Here is an 8,255-nt window from a genome sequence, read left to right as displayed (position 1 = left end):
CTCGATCTTGTCCATTCCATGTCGTAGACTATATATTCCGTGCTTTGACCAAAGACTACAACAACAAACAAAAGCATCCCCCGTTATTCTCAATTCGAAAATAATGGAAGAAATGAGCACCAGATATAACGCGTCCACTTCCTTGAGTTCACATCAAATAACTTTTTGAGTTACACCTATACCTAGTGTTTGTGGCAGTTCCTACCTCCGTGAACTTACTATCGAATGGACTTTGAGTCATTTGTCCCATGCTGGTTGACAGGTTTCTGGATTGGGACTGCGCAGTGCGCGTGCTGCATGCGTCTTAGCGACATGATTAGAAACTATTCTTTAGCACCTAAATGCTCTGGAAAAACCTAAGCCACTATACAAACTGTTTTCTTCTTTTATTTTGGAATTGATTTGCCTTTCTCTCTCTCTCCTCTCTCTCTCTCTCTCTCTCTCTCTCTCTCTCTCTCTCTCTCTCTCTCTCTCTCTCTCTCTCTCTCTCTCTCTCTCTCTCTCTCTCTCTCTCTCTCTCTCTCTCTCTCTCTCTCTCTCTCTCTCTCTCTCTCTCTCTCTCTCTCTCTCTCTCCTCTCTCTCTCCTCTCTCTCTCTCTCTCTCTCTCTCTCTCTCTCTCTCTCTCTCTCTCTCTCTCTCTCTCTCTCTCTCTCTCTCTCTCTCTCTCTCTCTCTCTCTCTCTCTCCTCTCTCTCTCTCTCTCTCTCTCTCTCTCTCTCTCTCTCTCTCTCTCTCTCTCTCTCTCTCTCTCTCTCTCTCTCTCTCCTCTCTCTCTCTCTCTCTCTCTCTCTCTCTCTCTCTCTCTCTCTCTCTCTCTCTCTCTCTCTCTCTCTCTCTCTCTCTCTCTCTCTCTCTCTCTCTCTCTCTCTCTCTCTCTCTCTCTCTCTCTCTCTCTCACACACACACACACACACACACACACACACACACACACACACACACACACACACACACACACACATATCCTGCAATATGACGCCTGTTGTCACACAGTTACATGGAACAGGCAGGGGATCACACTGCAATAACCAACTCGATACTCTCTAGCTTATCTCACGCCAATCACATTGGAAAGTGAAAATATCGCCGGCAATGAAATGGCATAAACCTTTGTGACATTTATTTTTGCATTTTCAGACTATTGACTAATTTACATATCATATTTGACCTTCGGAAAATAATGTTGGTTGCGACCAAAATATGTAAAGCGACCATTTCGAGTGTTTTCGTCATTTTATACGCGTATGGGATGCAATATATCTGTACAAAGCAAATGCATATCTATTAGATGAACCCCTTTTAGTAATTCTCTCACTATCATATTGTTCACAATGATGAATTTACACGACTTTTCTTCCTCATTCTGCAAGAAAGCCGTTAGGTAGTCTTTTCCTCCGAATCAGTCGGCCCCGCGCCAGTGTGCATCACTAACCTCCCCTGACCCCCCCCCCCCCTGATCCCCTCCCCTCGGTCAAAGGTGACACGGAGAGGTCTCGTTCAGTGACGCAGTACCGTACTGGGGGAGGGGGAGGGGGGGGGAGGATATCCAGTAACCAGACCAGCCCGGCTCAGCTGTTTGGCGCCGGCCGGCCGGAGCTGAACGACCACCGGACTGCTGCAGTTTGGGACCCGGGACTCAGGACTCCGGACTCGGGACGGACTCGCTGCCGGATTTGGACTCAGTGCGACGCATTTAGGCAAGGTAAGTACTAAACTGCCTACACATGCATTTGGACAGCATAGTTTATCTTCATTTCAATATTTGCGGATCGAGACAATCGGACGACTGAAGTTGTTGTTGTTTGTTTTTGGTAAAGACACATAACAAGGATCAAATAAGATTTTAGTAAAAATCACTCAAAAAGATCAAACTTTTGAATGTGAACGATTCAAATGTAAAATAAAAGCCATTCTCGAAACGTACTACGGACGCTAGCGCTAACACGACCTTTCATATCCGGACTCAGATATTCAGTAACAGACTCCTTCCTTTTAATTTATTTTCGTATTCTTATTTATTCCTCTTTTGGCCACTGTCGTATAAGAGAATTGTAGCAAGAAACAGCAAACCAGCAAGTTTGTCAAACCGCCTTCGCTGACATTCGCATTTATACGACTTTTCATCATCACACTCGAGCTATTTTTGCAACATGAAAACTGCCATTTTAATGGCAACGATAAATAATTCAGCAGTCAACACACTTCTTCACACTTTGGCTGTTCCCATAGCGGAAACTGCGCTCCGCGCGGCTGCGCGGTGCGGGCCCCCGGTGCCGACCCCCCCCCCCCCCCCTCAGTTTCGGGGAGGGGGCACGTGTCATAAACAGTCTGATCTGGCATTCGTCTGGTGGTCGGTCTTTGTTGTCAGTGAGGCCAGCTCCAGTAATCCTTGGGACGTTAGAGGTGCAAACACAGCACCAGAGTGCCCACATAGAGCTGAAATCATAGGGGCCGACGAATAATGAGAACCTTTAGGTGAAAAACTAACTAAAATTGGCATTACCTGTTCAACAGATTAAGGCTGCATAGCCGTTGCGTTGATAATATAATATAATTTAGCTCGAGTGGTATTTCAAGCATCAGTCTCAGAATGCAAACACGGAATTGTGCTGATTGCATGCTGACTGCAAGCGTGAAAATAAGTAGGTGAAAAAACTAAAAAGTAGTAACAGAAAATCATTTACAAGTAAAATTTAAAAACATCGATAGTGCAAACGAGTATTAGCTTTCAATCTATTGAGCTGCACATTCAAATCTGACCATGGGTGCACTGTGTATAAGACAATTGCAATAAGAACGGCAAATGCATGCAGCCTCTTGTTTAAAGGACCTTCCCAGTCCTTCAAACAAGTTAATGAAACCGCATAACAGTGAAGCACCGTGGTTCGGAAGGAGCGAAAATGAATATCTACTTAATTTCACCGAAGAATATTAAATGGTTCTCAAGATATTACACTTAAAGTTTTGTTAATTTTTTAGGCTTCCGCTGTTCCTATGACATCATTTTGGAAGAAGGAATTTGGCATCATAACAGTGCGGCAGACGCTGCGCACAAAGCCGTATATACCATCATGTTTTACCAAGGTTTTAGTAAGGCTTAAAAATCGTTAGATCTGCGCTAGCGTCACAAATTCTAAGAGGGCATTCAAATGCATTAGCCCCTTTTAATCCGAAAACTGCAGACTTTAAAGCAAAATATCGCGGAATTTAACTATTCTTCGATGTTTGAGTGTCCAATCCAGTAATTGCAAGCCAGGAACCCCACTAAGGGTGTCTCAACTCAAAACTAATTGTAAGGTGGGATGGTCACTTTAACCAGGCAGTTGCTGGGGTATTTCGCCACCCACCGTTTGCTTGGGGGGGGGGGGCGTTAAACGCCCCCAGCCGATAACTCAAGAACCAATAGGCGCAGCGAAACGCACGAGGCGGCAAACGAAAGAGCGCGACGAGACGCTTCAGATGAATACTTTTAAGTTGAATTTTGAGGTCACAGGTCGGGTCAAGGTCAGGTCAAACACCTGAAATCGGGCTTTCAGTAGCATGGACTTCAGGACTTCGCAATGGGCGCCTCTCGCCATAAACTCTGTCAAAACGGTGCACAATCCATCTTATAAGGCCTACAAGAGTGTCAGCTCCATATAGGGGTCAGTCAAGCATAGGTCAGGGTCAAGGTCAGGTCAACCGGGTAGGCACATATCCCCGAAAATCAAAACTGATATTCGCAGCCTGTGACACATGTTTTATAGGTAATTTGAGGCGTAGAACACGATGGTGACATTCATTTTATCATATGTGTACGTGTTTGACTCAAAAAGTTCAATTTAAGAAATTCATTTATCATGGTCGTGAAGTAGTCACGAAAAATTGCCAAGATTCAGTTCAAGATTTTGGAAAATGCGGAACGATAATCAATAATCGAAGATATCCATTTGATTGATCATGGTATTGGTAGTCTAATGGCCTTTACGGCATGTCTGTATGTCTATTCTGTGATTTTATATGATTTTTTGAACATATGCCGTTTTTGGTCGAAAACTCAGAAATCATGACGTCACTAAAACCTCGATATCTCAAAAATTTTCCGACCGATTTTTTTGAAACTTTGTCACAATAAACTTCAATCAATTCCCTACAGGTACCCAAAATTTGGCGCGCCTGCGGCGCGCCGTTTTTATGCTATGGCCCGGCGAAAAAAGTGGGGGCGTTAACGTTTAACGCCCCCCCCCCCCCCCCCAGCAACTCGCGGGTTAACAGGTAGATGATAACAGATGCTTCATTCGGAATACGCAGCTTGTACAACTTCGATTGGATTTTATATCAGACAATGTATCCGAAAGTACCTTGGTAACGCATGCACCCTCAGTAACTTTAACAAAATATTGGAAAAGTATGTTCATGAAAACTCAGACTTAACTGATTGCTCGTTACTGTGCAGTTTCAAAATGGTGTTTGTTTAAGCTGATAATGACATATATGTATGACAAAAGTCAATTAATACATACTTTACGGTGCGTTCACTGGAGATTAACCGTGCGTTAATTCGAAGGTAGCCGTGCACCAATTTAAATTGGTGCACGCGCGTGCAGTGATGACTTTCTCGACTGAAGTTTTTCGGAAGTGTCATTGACTTTATTCTAAGATTTCCCATAAAGGGCCCTTTTTAGTGGCATGGACCAGGTTTAATTTTCATTTAAATTCGCACCGTTAAGCATGTATTAATAAGTTTAACACATGGTTTCCGTGCATAAATGGTTTTAACGCACTCGTGGATGGAATGGAGCACTTGTGCGTTAATGCACTCGTTTCACTCGTGCATTAACACACTCGTGCTCCAGTCCATCCACGTCGTGCGTTAAAACCATTTACACACGGGAAACCATGTGTTAATATATATCATTCAAAATAATTTATATTAGGACCAATCAATGTTTTTATCAACAAAGAAAATTAAAAAAAGCGTCATAAAAAATGTCATAACGTGTCAGAAATTTTACTTAACCCTCGCCCGCACATGCCATTTTCCCATCCTAGAACGCACATGGTTGCCACCCCCCGCGCCATTTCGTTCCTGTTGGAGATAGAGCTTAGCGGTAACGACCAAAAAATTCTTTAGGAAGAGACAAATCCAATGATACCCAGTTTTACCTTCTCAGGTCAGTCATTGACCTTCCAGGTCAGGTCAAACTAAAAAATGTTGCTGTTTTGGGTCACCGTTGGATATCAAGTGCGCTGCTTATCAAATACCGATGACGATGCCGTTTTCTGGTGCCAAGCCAGCTAGAACCTCTTTGTCACACTACCCGACCAGGTTTTTGCTGCTGAGGTCATTTCAGGTCAGGTTAGGTCAAGGTCAATTATATGTGTTTGTATGCCTGTGTGTGTCTGTGTGTATACTGATGTGTGCACCGATTGCTTATGTGTCCATATTACATGAATTCATGATCTGAGAAGCTTTTACAAAAATTGCAGTCGAAAAACTTCACAAAAAGTAAATTCCGCTTGCCTAAAACGCAATGATCTTAGATGACCTAGGTTGACCTCGACCCTGACCTTGACCCCTGTACATCGTCGAACAGCATGTTCCATGATAGGTGGGAGGTAAGACTGGCAAAAAAAGACCGAAAGCAAGGTGTCAAAAGCTCACAAGGCCCATAGCCAACGCAAGATGTTGAGAATTGGCCATTTGGGTCATGACATGACCTTAAAAACAAGGTCATATCTCCGAAACCAAAAACCGCAGAAACTTAAAATTTTTAGTGGACATCAAGAAAGGATAGAGGAGCAGCTATACGAAAAATCAGCCTTCTAGCTTTAAAAATGTTGAGTGCAGAGCAGAAAGACTACCTGGGGGTTGGCAACCCCCCCCCCCACCCCCATGTGCGGGCGAGGGTTAAAACAACTTCAACAAAAAACAACAAAACATAAAACATGTCAATTGTCAGTCATTTCAAGCAGCTAAATGCTAAAAATCTAAAATTGTGAGAGCCTCAAATGGCTAAGAACTGATTCAAATACTATAAAGCTATGTTTTATCATTCCACATTCAAGGATCAACCAGTCGCTTTACCGGCGTTATTCTCCCAGCAAGCTATTGATTCGCTTGTTCCTAAGTTTACCTACTTGGTAAGAAGTGATTTTGTGTCGCCACTCCAATTACGGTATGTTAGGTAATTATGGTATGAAGGTATGCGCCTGAAGCTCTTTATATGACGTCATTATGTACTTATGTAGGTATGCACGAGCCAAATGCAGTATTTTTCGCTGAGTCAATGTCTTTGTAACAGCATTGCAATTACAGTTCTAAAAGGTTACAGAAGGCAAATGACTGGCTCTGGATAAATGGCTTATACATACTGCGTTTGAAAGCTTCTGGAGCGACCTTTTCATTGGAGAAAAAGCTTTTATTGTATTTGTAAGCCTTTTGAATGGGCTGATCGCCGGACAAAGACCTTGTATGATAACGCTGAGTTGGCTAAGGACTCCGTATAATGCGCCCTATCATTTGGGCTTTGTTTGGAGACTGCGGAAAATCCACTCAATCATCGCAAATACACGAACAGAGCCAATGCACATTACGGACAGACTTTCAATTTATAACCGATGCAAGTAACGAAACTATAGCTTGTGCAATGTGCATAGATATTCATTATATTTACTTGCTAAAGCTTATGCTGAGTAAGGGGGTAAATGTGTTTAATCTCAATGTTCCTCGAACGGACAACTCTTCCGAATGGCGCATTGGGGTTCATGATTTATGTTGCATGCGTTCACTAGCATCTCCCCAATATGTCCGTCACCACTGGCGGATTTAAGGGGGGATTGGGGGGATTGGGGGCAAATACCTTCCCCCTCACAGCGCCCGAAATCCACGAAAACTTGCGGTTTCATTTAGAGAAAAACGAACACTAAACAAGGTAGGTATGTTTTAAACTGCACAGCAGTCTGTAAGGAATCCAAATGCGATGAGTTTTTGCCTTTTAGAAATTGGAGAAACTTTTTGGGAATGGGGTATATCCTTCCATCCGCGGGCAGTGTCCAAGGCCGCCTATCTTGATTCACTAGTGTCTGTCACCGTGGGACAAGTGATACTGGGCCTTCGATTTTTCACATAGCAAAGGCGGCCAAGCACTATTTTCTGGTGCAAGTGGTGCCCATGGCAAGGTGTTTTCATATTGTTAAGGCCTGGCTACACTATGCGTTTTCTGCGTGCGTTTTTTTTGCGGGTTTGCGTGTTTTGCATAATATCTTTCTAGAAAAAGTAGGTAATTAATAACGTAGCTTTTAAATTAGTTATATGCAAAAGTTGATATGCCTAACTCTTATATTTACTAAAACTTAATATACATATAAAACATCACAAAAACGTAGTAAGTATCGTTTTTCTAGAACTATATTACGCAAAACGCGCAAAACCGCAAAAAAGCGCACGCAGAAAACACAAAGTGTAGCCAGGCCTTAACTCGTAATCATAGGTATTGTGATTGTGATGACTGGTGGCGTTGTCGCAGGAGGCGCCACCGATGCACGATAGGCGGGCGGCCGCATTTAGCGCGACAAAAATCATTTCGGTGACCTCCGACAACAACATACAACAACGATGCGTTTAAACTAAGAAATACCTGGGGCATTCAAAAATACTCAAATAAGCTTGCTGGCATAATGCCATCAACGCTAAAATGAGCGAAACATTCGACAATGTTTACCATCCATCACATGGTGGTCAATATGCTATGCTCAATGCGCTGTGTTCGTTGCTTTATCAAACAGAAACTGCCCGGCGGTAAGCCTATTTTCTGAAGTTTTACGATGAACAAGGACATAGTCAACGCAGAGACAGGCATTTCACTTCCCAGAACTCCCCTGCACAATATCTACATGCCTTTTTGTGAGACGCTACGAACAAGGCTTCAGAAAATCAAATTTTTATTTTCAAAGAACCCTTAAGTTATAATTTCCGCCGATTTCCGCGTCGTAGTTCTTTGGTTTAGTTAAAATGAGTGTTTATCTACAAGTTGCGATAAAATGTAGCTGCTAATACCCGCGATCTTCATAATTATAACCATTTTTGTCGGACACGTTTATGCCCGTGCACACCGAGGCACGAGGGCGGCCGGGCGCCTGGGCGATATGAGGCATGTCGCTGACCCCACACGTGGGCTTATTCCGGGTCGCTGATTGGCTCGTTGGTTGACATGTCACGTGACACAGCTGACAGTGTTGTTACCGGTTGCAATAAAATCGATTTTCTTCAGCTA

General features: G+C 43.3%; 1 protein-coding gene across 1 annotated transcript in view; it reads left to right on the top strand.

Moving 5' to 3' along the window:
• Positions 1–1,402: 1,402 nt before the first annotated feature.
• LOC122374610 (dipeptidyl peptidase 1-like) overlaps positions 1,403–8,255 on the top strand; it is a 36,865-nt gene continuing 30,012 nt past the window's right edge. The window contains exon 1 of the mRNA XM_043353446.1: positions 1,403–1,702. The gene's annotated coding sequence lies outside the window, so the exon portion shown is untranslated. The remainder of the gene's footprint in view (positions 1,703–8,255) is intronic.

Source organism: Amphibalanus amphitrite, unplaced genomic scaffold (assembly GCF_019059575.1).
Source record: "Amphibalanus amphitrite isolate SeventyFive unplaced genomic scaffold, NRLGWU_Aamphi_draft 001681F_arrow, whole genome shotgun sequence".
Taxonomy (NCBI): domain Eukaryota; kingdom Metazoa; phylum Arthropoda; class Thecostraca; order Balanomorpha; family Balanidae; genus Amphibalanus; species Amphibalanus amphitrite.
The sequence above is the reverse complement of the archived record's forward strand: the minus strand, read 5'-3'. Positions and strand labels throughout refer to the sequence as shown.